The sequence below is a fragment of the Typopeltis vanoorti genome, chromosome 16, assembly GCF_054136105.1.
Source record: "Typopeltis vanoorti isolate ZY-2024b chromosome 16, IOZ_Tvanoo_1.0, whole genome shotgun sequence".
NCBI lineage: Eukaryota > Metazoa > Arthropoda > Arachnida > Uropygi > Thelyphonidae > Typopeltis > Typopeltis vanoorti.
In genome coordinates this window covers 12215406-12230817 of record NC_143564.1, presented here as the reverse complement: position 1 = coordinate 12230817, position 15412 = coordinate 12215406, and the positions used below count along the sequence as shown (strand labels likewise).

The window sequence follows — 15412 nt, the reverse complement described above, 5'->3', positions numbered from 1 at the left end:
TTTACCATTTCTTGACACATTAGTCACCTGCCTTTCAGATGGATCACTATCTTTTTCTATTTACAGAAAGCCTACACACACAGGAAGATACCTACATAAACAATCACATCATCATCCAGTCCAACAGTACGGCATTTTAAAAACACTTATACACAGAGCCAGAGCCATTTGTTCTAACGATACAGCTCTGACCACGGAACTCCAGTACCTGCGCCATACGTTCTTAGCCAACAGCTGCAATCCCTACAAAATAGATAAAATACTACATAGGCCCATTACTCTGCCCTTCCCTAATACACAAGAATACAACATGACCATTTCTATTCCCTATATCAGAGGTACATCGGAAAAGATAGCCAAAGTATTGTTGAAACATGGCCTTCGCACCACCTTCAAACCTCATGTCAAGCTGGCAACTCTGATCCGCTCCCCAAAGGATAAACTTCACCCTTTAGCACACCCAGGAGTGTATGAAGTTCCATGTGACTGTGACTTGGCCTATTATGGGCAAACAGGAAGATCAGTGAACATCCGCCTGGAAGAACATGAAAGATACATTTGCTACTATTACTATGGCAAGTCGGGATTGGCAGACCACGCTTTGGACACTCCTTCACACAGGATTAGATGGAGGAAAGCGAATGTGCTATTTAGGAGTCGTTATAGATCTAAAGATTGTTTTTTGAGTCAGCAATGGCTTACATCAATTAATGCAACCATGAATATGGTTGCATTAATTTGCCAAAAATTTGGGAGACGGTTATCCTAAGAAAAACTCCTGGATAACTGCTTTTTTTTTTTTTTTTTTTTTTTGTTAGAGGGTGCCAAGAATAGGAATTTAGATCTTTTGTCTTTTGCAATTATATTGTTTCACTCACTCACTGTCGCGTTTACATGTGTGTTGTGCTCTGATGATGCTGAGTTGAAAATCAGCGAAATATTAGCGTTAATAAAATATCTTTGTTGATAAAAGTGTTTGTAGTGTTGTTAATACCGTGAAAAATAAGTCATGAATAACCATCAACACCTAAGCTTATCTGTTAGAAAGATGGAGAACTGATGACTAAGATATTTTAGCTGCTGATGGTTATTTAATAAATAGACAATGGAGACTTTTCCAAAAAAGAAAACATAAGGGGAAGAGACAAGAATATATACGTACTTTTTTTCTTACTCACCACTCATTGGAGGATATACAAGGGAGTGAGTGATAAGTAGGTGTGAGAATTGTAGTTCCCCCCCCACACACACACACAGAGTGGTACGTGCATGAAATACACTGTCAGAGAAAGGGATGAAAATGGAGACAGTGAATAGGTTTTAATATGCAGTACAATAAACATTGTAGTGGGTGGCTAAAGTGGACTGCCTGCAATGAATCTCATGATTCTGTTGAGGTGCTATATTCATCATCATGGTGGGGGGGGGGGGAGATTTGATGATTCACTCAGATTCAATTTTTCTTTATATCCCATACACACCTCCCTTTATCCATTATGATAAATTACAGAAATCAAACAATGAAAGGCTATAATGTAGAACCATTCTCGTAATAGCAGCACTAAAAAATTAAATAACATGCACATTCAGTTATGTGAATATGTTTGTAAAATATTTAATATATGATTTTTTTTTAATATTTTGTCTACTGAACAGATAAACATATCTCTAAAAACTAATGAACTAGTTATTAAATTCTATTACCAATGAGCACATAATATTATCTGTTGTACATTAATATTTAGCTGCCTTTTTAGGTTCCAGCACTGCAATTTCTGGATGGATAGCAGAGAAAATTTTCACAGAATCTTTTGTTAGTTTTATCATGCTTCCGACACTCAGTGAATGAGTACATAATGCACTTAAACACTGCATACTGCTTCTACAAGATACATATTATTATTATTACATTGATACAATAATTGATTTGTTTTGGGTTTAAAGCAGAAAGAGAATGAACACATTTTTAGGAAGCCATAGGTGCTATTAGTGAAGTAAAATCATTTAAATTTTTCTTTGAAAGGTTATAATAATGGTGTTTCGTTATAAATCTCAAGCATGTAAGATTTAAATTTATTCTACATAAAATGCTATTGATGTAACATATAAATTATATAAGTTACATAAATTATATAACCTGACCATTCTAGATTTTTATAAATGAAGATAAAGCTGCAAGAATGGTGTGACAATATAATTGCTATTCTAAATATAATAACTCTTGGTCACTTCAGTTACTTATTATTATTATTACCCAAGACCCCATGGAGTTAAAGACTCATCTAGGAGGTCCTTTTATCAAACACACAGGTCATCATACCGTGCTTTAAACACCCTCAAATTCTCTGCAGACACCACATTCTCAGGCAAGGCATTCCAATCATTCACAACTCTGCATGAAAAAACCTGCTTCTCACTCCCCTACTCACACCCTCCTTATACAGCTTCCAGGGATGACCTCTGGTTCTCCTCTGATCTCTCACTATTTTCTGTAGAACCTCTCCAGCATTGATCCTATAACAACCCATCAATAACTTGTAGGTCTCTATCATATCTCCCCTCCTGTCCACCAGACTCTGCAAGTTGCATCTTCTCAATCTTGCCTCATACTCGACATTCCAGAGGTTAGAAACTACCTTAGTCAGTTGCCTCTGGACCCTTTCCAACATCTCTTCATTCTTCTGAAAAACCAGGTGACCAAATCTGGGCACAATAGTCCATGTGTGGCCTAATCAAAGCCTTATACAATGGAACAAGAATCTCCCTACTTCTACAAGTCAGTGTCATCTGCATCATTCCCAGAAGCCTTTGTGTTGTCTTCAAAATTTTGGCTATGTGTCCCCTAAATTTCAGATCCTTATCCACTATCACCCCCAGATCTCTTATTTCCTCCACGTCCGACAATATATCCTCACCAAGCATAAATTCTGCATCCCAATTTTATTTTCCACATTTTAAAACCTTACATTTTGCAACATTGAACTCGCATCCCCATTCCCAATCACTCAATTTATTCAAGTTTTCTTATAAGGCCACAACATCTTGTCTACTCTTCATGGTTCATCCCAACTTTGCATCATCTATAAACAATTGAATATCTCCATCCAAATCTTCAGCAATATCATTAATATACAAGTTAAACAGCAATGGCCCTAAAACAGACCCCTATTATAATAATATTATATAGGACTTATTATTATACTAGACTAATATTATATTAAACTATTATAATAATAGAAACCTCATTAGACAAAGTTTCATCTATTTCATGCTAGCAGGAGATAAATGTTTCTTGAAAATAAAAGTTGTGATCTAGAAAATAAACCAACCATTATGAAGTTATTTATGAGCCTTAGAAACATGCCTCTCTCTCTCACACACACACACTCAATGCTTTAAAGGTGCTAGTATTTTTCAGAAGGGAAAAAAATGCTAAATTAAAGTAATTAAAGTAAATGCCTATACTTGAATGAGCAATTAAACTGTAAAGCAAAATTTTCTTCTCTTTTACTATGCAAAATATTTTCTTTATCTAACAAGCACAATTTTAAAACAAGTTTACTGATAAAATAAAAAAAAAATGTTTTTTTTTTTGTTTTTTTTTTGCAGGAAATAGCTTGGAAACTACTTTTAATGCATGGGCAGCCACTGTACTACTAAACAGTTAACTATCTGAAATGAAGGAATAATGACTAAACTTCCCCAATAAATGGTTCAATAGGCACAAAAATTGGGTTAGAAATTTGTTACGCATACTCTTAAAAATTATAAATTAAAAGAAGTTTCTCTTCTGTTAGGCTGCAAGAAATTTAAAATTTACATCTAAAAAAATCTAGATTTGAACAAAATTCCTATAAGTTACCATCACATGTGTAATATGGAAATCCAGTATATCTAATTATTCATTTTTTATTTATGTACACATATATTTATGAATATAATCAGATAATAATGAAAAATATTATTAGTAGCATGTTTTTTTTTCCCTTAAACAACTATTGTCTAAATATGATTGATAAAATAAAAACAGATATGGTATTTTGTTTTTCAATTTGCCTCATTTTATAATTCCATTATTGTCATTAGTTATTTCTGAACCCAACAAAATGCAAAACAGCAATGCATGTAATATCATGCTATTTGATGTGCATTTTCCATGAAGTTGCTTGACTGAAAATGTTTTCCCTTTAAAATATTGCATATCAACTGAAATCAGATTTTTCATTAAATGTTACTATGAAATGATAATGACAAGAATGCATTTTTGGAAAAAATTATACATCACATGAATAGAATGAGATATCAGAGTTCATGTGTTAATAAGAAAGAGAAGGGACCCTAATAAGGCTGTTTAATATAAATTCTCAGCTCTGGTAAAGTCTGCAGGAAGTGGAAACAGTACAAGATAGCTCTAATTATGCAAGGAAGACTCCAAGACAGTGGCAACAAATTACAGATTTATCAATGTCTCAGAGTAGGCTAGTAAAGGTGCTGGGAAAGCTCATCAAAGGTGCAATTCAGAAATGAATGGATGGATGGGAATATGAAAATCTATGGTGATGAATGGTTTTGTGAAGGACAAGTCTTGCCTTAGTAATTTACTACCGTTTTAAAATTTATGTAGTTATGTAGTATCCTGCTCAAAGAGTTACCATGATGATGATATTACTGAACTTCACAATGGTATTTGACAGGATACTACAAGGAGCTCAATTACATAAAATGGAAGCAAATGGGACTGGATATGAAGTCAGCAATAGTCTAAGTGAGGCCTTATCAAGGCCTTGTAAAGAAACAAAATGGCTTCCTTATTATTATTACTGACACCTCCATGGAGCCCAAAGACTCATCGAGGGAGGTCACCTCTTCTACAGCTCTCTATCTCCACCAATGACATCTACCTCCCACCAATTATCTTTACATATCAAGGTTTGTTTCAGCATTGCAATATTTGCTATATGGTCCTTGAACTACAACTTCCTGTTTACTAAAACTCCAAGATTCTAGCCTGCAGTTTCTTCTAGCATAATCCCACCAATATAATACGACATAGGATATCTAATCACACCAAATCACATATAATAACAATGAACTTACAATCATTTTCATATGCACACAATTCTAGCCTATTCAAATCATTCTGCAATATTGCATATCAGCAGGGCTCCTGATTACCCTATCTATCTTTGCATCATCAGCAAATAGCTAGATGTTGCACTAAATTCTTCCTAGTGTCATTAATATACAGAGTAAATAACAATGGACCAAGAACTGATCCTTTTGGCACACCACCAGTTACCTTAAATCTTGCAGACTCACATTCTCTATACACCACACCACTTTTTGATATCTGTTAATCAGTCAGTCTTTGATAATATTTTTATTATTCCTACATTGCCCACCCAGGGGTTTACAAAATTCAGTGCACTTGCAACCCACCCTACATAAGGGAAACAGGATGTACCATCCCAATAAGAAATTGAGATAAGTTTAACTGGTGATATGCAACTGTTTGCAAATGATGCAAAAATAGGGAGAACAGTGAAGGAGATTTTGTGACCTTACAGAACTTGAAGAGACTATATGAATCGGTAAGTAGAACTATCAATTCAATGCTGCAAAGTGTACAGTTCTGAAATTTGGTAAGCAATGATGGGATACAAAGTATACACTTGGCAGTAAAACTGTGAAGGAAGCAAAGGAGATGAGAGATTTGGGAGTGGTGGTGGACAAGGACCTGAACTTCATGGGCACACTGCCCAAGTTGTTTGCAATGTGGTACCTCATATGGAATATTGGCACAGATTTGGCCTCCTAGTTTTCAGGATAAGGAGGATATATTAGACAGGGTTCAGAGAAGATTCACTAAGGTGGTAACTTGTCTTTGGAATGTGACGGTATCATGACAGACTGAAGAAATGCAATTCACCACGCTTCGTGAACAGGAAGTAGAGGAGGAAATGATTGAGACATATCAGTTGGAAGAAATTTTTGATATAATGGGGGGGCAGAACAAGAGGCTATCATAGCAGGAAACAGTATAAAGAGGGTGTAAGCAAAGAAGTCTCTTTGCACAGAGAATGGTTGGTGAATGGAATGCATTGCCTGAGTGTATTGTGAATGCACACATTCTGAATGAGTTAAGGCATGACAAACTGTACCTTAATTTGTATAACTGTACAAATTGACAAACTGTACAACTAATTTAGAATAGTAATGATTTACCAGCTGTTTCAGATAATAGATACACAAGCAGAATATTATGTGTTTAATTGACTTACTTGAAATTTCTTCATACAGGAGAGGAAAAAGTTGTGAATCCTGAAGTTGAAAGTAGAAACAAGGAATATTTTGTGCGAATTTTCTAAAAAGCATTAATGGAGAATCAACAGTGTTTGAAAAACACTGTCTGGTGTTTTTCTAGTGTTTTTAGACGATTTCATTATCCAAGTGTGAACTTTCGTATCGCTAATTATCATAGCAAAATACACATACATACATACCACAATCATACAACGCATTAAGTTATAGACCACTGTCATATAGCGAATCATGACTTCTTTTTTTTTCGCTTGTAGACACGTAATGGATTGGTAACATTTTTAAGTAGTCACATATGTGAATAAATGACTTGAATAAAACATTTATTTATATCAAATACACAAACAAAAAAGTTATTCTGAATAGCTTAGTAATAACCAACCAGTTTGGTCATCAATCTATACCATTAAAAGTTTTTATATTTTGGCAATTGTCAAATTTATAGTTATTATGATTATTATTTCGTGATGCCCCCCAGGGAGTCCAAAGATCATCAAGGGAGGGCATCTACTCTACAACTCTCTGTCTCCACCACTCAATCACCAACTACAGTGAACCGTAACTACACCAACGCCATCTGCTGCCAAGCACAACCACTGGTATTTTCATAAACATCCATGCCCACACGGAGGATTCGTTTTGGCTGGAGAGCAGATACGCTAACCACTCAGCCAGGTAACTGTATTAATACTACAGTTAACCAAGGCGGCTGGTTGATTGTAGTACTAATTAGTATAGCACTTTTCACTTCCCTAAAAACACATCATTTTTTAACAACAGTAACAACAATAGTGCAAGGTAAGTTTAGCTTGTAACCTATCTCAGTGTTTGATACATCTAAATTTAATCTTTTTAGTATATAAATTAGTATATATATATTTTAATATTTTAGAACATAATTATTTTTATCATCTCGGGCAACTCCAAGGAGTCGACAGACTCATCGAGGGAGGCCCTAACATAATGTCAAGAACAACTATTCGACATTCACACAGTATCTATCATATCTCGCCTTGAACTCATTCACAGTCATAGCACCCACAACAGACGTTGGCAGCTTATTCCACTCATTCACCATTCTCCAAGTAAAAAACCTAGCTCTAACACCACTGCTAACCACATTCTTGCCCAGCTTAATTTACAATTAAGATAGTACCCTATCTTAATTGTAAATTCCACACCTTTAGTCACCTCCCAAGTCAAGATCCTATGATCACTCTCACCAATTGGTGGCAACGTGGTCATATTCGTTACAGCCAAATTCTCAAATGCAATTACTAGGGCAAGCACTCTCTGACCCCTAGTATTTTCCATTACATGCTGTCGCAGATAGTTATCCCTTAATAACCGCATAAAATCCAATTCCTTCCTCTCTTGCTTCCAATCAATGTTACCATAGTTGAAATCTCCCATAATAATTACCCTCCTTCCACTCATTTCTTCTATTTGCTTATGCATACTATCGCCACCATCTATTCCATCACCTGGCCTATAGCAGCACCCGACTGTATATTTTGTTCTGTTAGTTTCAATCTCCCACCAAATAGCCTCAAATGTGCTCTTTTCTCTATCCTGCAGTTCCACTTCTATTCTTCTCGGCTGTAGCTCATCAGCTATCATCAATAACACCCATCCCCCCATTTTATTCTCCCTGTCACTCCTGAACACACCATACCCCTCCAATTGAATCCCACTATCTGTGTCATCTTCTGTCAGCCATGTTTTACTAATGCCAATAACCTGTGGTCTGGAAGCCAACCAAGGCCAAAAATTCTTCCTTCTTGTTCCTAATACTTCTGGCATTTGTATACATGAATTGCAGAAGCCGATTTGTCCCATTCCTATTTTGATGCCTTATACTAACTATCCCATTCTGATTCGTGGTCTTTCCTACTCGTTTGGGCATATTACACACATTCATACACTCAACTGTCTCCCTAAAATCTGCATATCTACCCCCCCCTTAATAACTCTAGTTTCCCTGATTCTGCACATTCACTTCCACTACACCTTTTCAAGTCTCCGTACACCAAATCCATTCAAATGTAAACCATCCATTTTATATAAATCCTTTCGCCCATCGAACTCATTCCACACATCCACAAATTCCACACCACTCATCAAACATAATTCCTGCATAAAGTCATTAGCAATTATGGCCCTCCTTCTATACTCTTCACTGTCATACCACGGCAACAGACTCACCATCCTAACTCTCTCACTCTTCTCTTTTGCTACCTCAAGCAATTCCTTCACATCCTCACTCATAGCCTTTTTGTTTCCTTTCAAATCATTTGTACCTGCTACTACTATCAATTCTTTCACCCGCTGCCTTTGCATTCTAATTGACTCGCTGTAATAATGTAATAGAATATAATGCAAATCGTGAGCAAAGCCATTACATTGATAAATAAAATAAAATGTTATAAACAGTTTATGATTCACAGCAAAGCATCAAAGCACAAAGAGATGTAGTAAGCAAATAGTTCATGAAAACTGTATATTAGTTGATTCATAGGAGCATTATGTTGCCAAAACCATTAGATGAACAAATGCAGCATAATATAAACTGGCACTGGTCATAATTGAAAGGCATCATATGAGCAGATTACTGTAAGGCAAAGCATTGTAAAACAAGGTATTACTTTTGTGTTTAGATTTCAGTATAAAAATCTGATACCTATGGCAGCCTATTTTTACAACTGACAAAATCAACAATAGGATTTAATAAATAATAATTAAAAAAGCCAAAGTTTCTACAAATGAGCTTTGTGAGTCATAATGTGTACCTCACAATGATACTCTCCTTTCATGGATGCGTGATGTTAATAAAAAGAATAATAATGCCTAAAAAACTCAGTTTGCTGAGAAAAACGTTGAAAATTTTTAGGCTTCAATTTTTTTTTCTTCCATTATAAATACAACTGACCAGTTCTAGTTAAACTGCTTTTACTACTTCTTATACAAAATTATGTGATTTATACTGTTGTAGCAACTTAACCACTGGATTCTAACTGTATATGAACAGATTTCAATATTCACACTAAACTGTATTTAAAATTCGATAATACAAGAGCAATCCAAATGTTTCCGAAAAGTTGACATTTATGGTTCAACCGTTTAAAATTACACGTGAAAAAATATCAAGAAGAGTCAATTCATGTTGAAGGAGAGAAAGGAATAAGGCAATGTACGAATTCATTACTAACACATGAAATCATGTGCTTTATATATAAATTTTCCAACTGTTGTACAAGCAAAATAGTTACCACTTTAAAAACTAGAATTTTCATAAAAGAAAAGCTAATTTTCCAACATATAATAAATACTCATCCCATGAAATGCACTGATTACCCTATTATCGGAATGGGTTTGCCTTCTGCCATGCACAGAAGTGTTGAGGGTCTCACATCTGTGGTTGCACAGTAGCATCCTATTGTATTTGCGGAACCAATGAAAACAACATAGAGATAAAACTAACATTAATTAAATTATTTTAACAGCAGAATGTTGATCTCTCTATACTGGGATCATTTATAACAGCATGTAATTATTTTGAGTACAACACAAAGCAGGAACAAACAGCATAATCCAAAAATTAGCAGCCTTGTTCTCTGAATTAGCATCAGCAGCATAGAGCTGAGAACACTGTTCCAAATCTAAAGATAGCAACATTAGAGATCTGGAAATTTTTGCAAAGGAAAGAGTTCTTCATGAAGAAAATAACAAACAAAATGAAATCATCTTTGGTGAAAGAGAACATTTAATTGTAAATGTTCTCTTTCAATTTAATTGTAATGTTAACTGTAAAGAGAGCCATAGAAGTAAGGTTTTTAGCCATGAAAAAGCCTTTTAAGTTTAGTGCAAACTGTAAGAAAAAAAAATTATTCATACCTATTATTTATTTATTTAGCGTATGGCTCACACATGAAAAGTTACGTTAATCCTTAATATATATGATATAGTAATAGACATATGTACAATAATAAGACATAATACAGGCATAAAAGAGACACTCAAGAATCAAGAATAGGCTACAACTGAATGTCTAGGTTGATAATCCAGCCAACTGCACTTGGTGTAGCATGGATGAAGTCTGACAGGTTTCCACTGTATGCACGTTGGACACATTCTGCTGTAATATGATTAATTGTCTGGCAGGATGATCCACAGTCGCACCTGGGTGAGGCAATCCTGCCCCATTAAAGTTGGTCTGCACACCTTCCATGGTTAATGCGGATTCAGTTAATGGCAGACCAAGTTTTCCGAGGTGGTAGGTCAAAACCCAAAGGTATCTGTGTTGGGTCCACTAATTCATCCAATCCTAGACAGCACTGAAAGTCATCTCAAAAACCAAACTTAATTCTTCCAATAAACTTATATCAGCAGCACAGAGCTAATATACCTATTATGATAGTATTACATGAAAAAGTTACATCATTCAACTTTCTATCAATAGTTTTCCTCTGAATTAATCTGTCATTTATGAAGACTCCAATATTATCAGATCTTACATTTCTCTCTTGTAAGGCACTTTATACTGATTCACCTAGATCATGGTCTTCCTCTTGGTTTGTTCCTGTCATCCTGGCAAAAAACACTTGCTTTGCTAACCTTTCCTCTACCATTCTGGTTTAAGTGACCATACCACTGGAGATTACCTCTCTTAACACATTCTGGAATACTGACAATGTCAAGTTCTCTCCTAATATTCTCATTATTAATAGGATATTACAACATGCCATCTATTTTGATATCCCATATATATGACATTTCTCAGAGATCTCATATCTATGGTCTCCAGTCTTTCATTAAGTGTTTTATTTCCAATTCCGTTCTCAGATCAATAAGTTAAAATTGGTTTGAACAATGTCCTGTATACAGCTAGTATAGTGTTCTGACCAATTTCTCTCTTATTCCAAATAAATTTATTCAACCAGTGGTGCACCCAGGGAGGGGGCCAAAGCCCCCCCCCCGAAAAAAAAAAAAAAAAAAAACACTAAATTAGCTATACAAGACAGTGTTCAAGCCAATTTTAACTTATGGATCTGAGAACTGGTTAGCAATAAAACACTTGATCAAAGACTAGAGACTGCAGATATGAAAGTCTTGAGAAAGATTAGGGGACTGTACAGATGGCATCAATGGCAATATCATATTAATAACGAGGATATTAGGAAAGAACTTGACATTGTTAGCATACAGGTGGTTAGGTGGTATGGTCACTCAAACAGAATGAGAGAGTACAGATCAGCAAAACGTGTTCTCTGTCAGGTTGATAGGAAAAAATTTAAAAAATGTTTACTGTATGCTAAAAAAATTTGCATTCAGTAAAAAATGCCTTAGAAGACAGAAATATAAGATCTGATAATGTCGGAGTCTTGACAGGTAACACTGATTTGGAGGAAAATTGTAGATAGGAAGTTAGTGGTGATGTAAATACTATAAATATACTGTACACCCCTTGGTACATGTCAGTAATCTGATGATGATAATGCTATTGCTAAGGACTCACCTGTAAAGTGAGCCCTTAGTAAGGGTTCACCTGTTTTTGTCTTCTTTGCCTCAGGAATGCCAATTATGTCCACATAGTACTTTTCCAATTCTTTTGGAAGTTCAATTTTCTTTCCATTAATACTCCTTATATTGATGATTCCTGTCTTCATTTCTTTGGATGCTAGGTTTTTCTTATTCTCGATGTTGAGTTGGAGCTATTTCCAGTAGCTGACTTTTCACTGTTCATCCTGGTTCCCTGATGAAAACAGTGGGGGCCTTGTTTAACCAGCGATGTCCCAGCCAGCATGAAATGTCATCATGTTGTACCATCATATACATTTGTAGTTTAAGCCATAAAGAGTACAATTTGGTTAGTCCCAAATTGCCAACCCATCCTCATTTGTTCAGTACCCGGTAGATACCTGCTAAACAGGGTGCACCACATAAAGGAAAGGAATGGACATTAAGTGAGAAGCCCCAGTCAGCTTGTGACATTCCTGAAATGCAATGTGGAGGCCTTTAACTTGACAGTTATTTGGCTTTAATTCTCAAGCGACCCCACATGTTTATGTGGGGTTGTTTAAGAGTCAATTATGAACATGTTTAGTCTTTTTAAATTAAACAGAATGTTTAAAAAATCAGTATTACTTTAAAAAAATACACAAATAAAATAATTGGCTGATTGTTTTGACCAACCACACTGCTCCGTGGTCATGACATGATTTCAAAATTAGAACAAGCAATATGTCAGATGAAACAGGTGTTTTGATTGCCACTCAAGATATTTTTATTCAAATTCCTATGGGAATACATTGACAAGCGATTTAAAACAAATTTTGATGAACGTTTATGCAAAGCTGTGAGCTTCACACCCTGGCAAAGAAGACCAAGGAAGAGAGTGTAACAATGATGAGCAAGTTGACCAGTGTTATGGAGAGACCCATCTTCAGTGGAAATGCCAGTTCAATGTTGCAAAATGTAAGGTTTTAAAATTTGGAAAACAAAGATGGGATCTAGAATTTACTCTTAGTTTGGATATGATGTTGGAGGTGGGAGAAATAAGAGATCTTGGTGTGATGGTGGATATGAATTGAAAATTTAGAGGACACATTGTAAAAATTGTGAGGATAACACAATAAACTCTGGCAATGATGCAGAGGACACTGACTTATAGAAGTAAGGAGATTCTGGTTCCATTGTATAAGCCTTGATTTGGCCACATATGGACTACTGTACACAGATTTGGTCACATGGTTTTCAAAAGAATGAAGAGATATTGGAAAGGGTCCATAAGTAGTTGACTAAGGTAGTTTCTGGTCCATAGAATGTTGAGTATGAAGAAAGATTGTGAAAATTCCATTTGCAGAGTAATAGATAGGAGAAAGAGGGTGGTGATACAATAAAGACATACAAATTAGTAAGGGGTTGTTATAGAATTAACGCTGAAGCAATATTTTATAACACAATGGGAAGATGGGGGGGGGGGAAACAAGAGGTCATTCCTGAGAGCAAAGGAGTGAGAAGCAGGTTTATTTTGCATAGAGAATTATGAATGATTGGAATGCATTGCCTGAGATTGTAGTGTCTGCAGAGAATTTGAATGTACTTAAGTCATGGTATAATGAGCTGTGTGTATAACAAAAAGGTACTTCCTGCGATGAGCCTGACACTCCATGACAGGTCTTGGGAGTGTCAGACTCTGCAAAATAAATTAAATATTTGTATATAGCACTTTCACCAAACATAAAGCTGAAAACCTATATCATACATAGGAATGATTCAATGGTAAAAAGAAGAAGAAATAGTTACATTGCAACCACTCTATAATTAATTAATTACAATCTAAAGACTTTTAAAAAGCCTACAGATTGTAATTTCCAGAAAACAGTGTGGAAGAAACTTGATCTATAGAGGTGGCAGGAATCGATGTGAATTTGAAACTGAAATTGAAAGTATGATAACTGATTCTTCTTTGAGTTTACACAAGCATGGAAAGTGGAAGAAGTAAAAAAGAGCAGTGCAGAAACTGTTTTATGTCAGTGAGTAAGAAAGAAAGGAGTTATCAGTCATTCTTGTTGAACACTCCAGAATAAAAGAAGATTAAGTTTTCCAAACATGGGAGCAATATTCCAATATAGTGTGCCCACAGTTGCAAGAACCCTAGCTGGCAGAGTGCCAAGAAGAGTCAATTCATGTTGAAGGGGAGAAAAAGAATAAGGCGATGTAGGAATTCATCAGCAACACACAAAATCACATGCTTTATATGTAAAATTTTCCATCTGTTATATAAGCAAAATAGTTACCACTTTAAAAACTAAAATGTTCATAAAAGAAAAGTTAATTTGCTGACATGTAATAATAAACACTCGCTCCATGAAACACATTAATTACTCTACTACTGGAATAGATTCCCTTCTTCTGTCATGTGCAGAAATGTCAAGGGTTCTCTCATCTTGGTCAGACTGTAGATGGTATGATGTTTTGCTACAGTAGGATTTTCCAAAAGGTACAAGATCCATGTATAAGAAACTCGGCAATTATCAACGGTAATAATAAAATATTATTACCGTTGTTTATATACTCAATGTTTATATGTTTATATACTCAATATAAACGTATGTTTATATACTCAATATTTCCTTCCTCTTGAAACCGGTAACATCAAGAGAAAAATGAGAGAGAGACTTTTAAACATAAGAACAAAACAAATTTTTACATTTGTACATTTTTCACATTATCAAATTATTATCCTTTATAGTTTTTGGATCCAGCATTTTGTTGCACTCAGGACTTATCCCATAGGTGGAAGTTTTATTTCTCTTCCCACTAGAGGAAAGTTAAATACAACTTTTTTTTTAACTTCGTCATCATAGGAGGTACAGTGAGTTCATTGTCCAGCAAAAGAGGTTGCAGATAATATTTATAACTGTCTTGTAGGAATATATTTGTTAAAGACTAGAGTTCTCTGGCGAACTATTTTATCATTAATATGACATTGTACTCTTTCTCCCAATGTTGCAAATAATGCCTATTTTTAAGTTTGTGGTATGCAGAGGCTAAATACTCTCAATGCCTCTACAGTAAATTTACAGGTGCTTTAGTTAGTTTGAAATCCAAGAGAGTAAGAACTATTAGCCTCTTCCAGTTCACAAGTAAATCTTATATTTGAGATGTTGGTTATCAATGAAGTGACTGTCGTCCATAATTCCTATAACATAATTTTCAACATCAAAGAAAATAATACAATTAGCATACAATGATTAGTCTTCTCAGACCAAAGGCTTGAGTGGAAAACTAAGCTAATAGTAAATACAAATTCTGCTGGATAATGATGAAGCAAGAAATGATAGAAACTTAAGATTTCTGAACAATACCTATCAATCAGAAGGCAATAGTTCATAACTGTACAAGAAAAATATTTCAGCATCTTTAGGGTGTCACATTAAACATACTAATCAAAATATGCAATGATTTTTGATCATCAATGCTATGCCATAGTTAGTACAACCTTTCGATTACCACTCAATAACATGAGGTAGCAGGCCAGAAAAATACATATAATTTATTAACATATACAATACACCTGCCTGATAAC

At 35.1% G+C, this 15412-nt stretch overlaps 1 protein-coding gene across 1 annotated transcript in view; it reads right to left on the bottom strand.

Annotated features, from left to right (window-relative positions):
• Positions 1-15412, bottom strand: part of LOC150097850 (tyrosine-protein phosphatase 10D-like) — a 501687-nt gene that overhangs the window by 448767 nt on the left and 37508 nt on the right. The gene's annotated exons all lie outside the window — the stretch shown is intronic.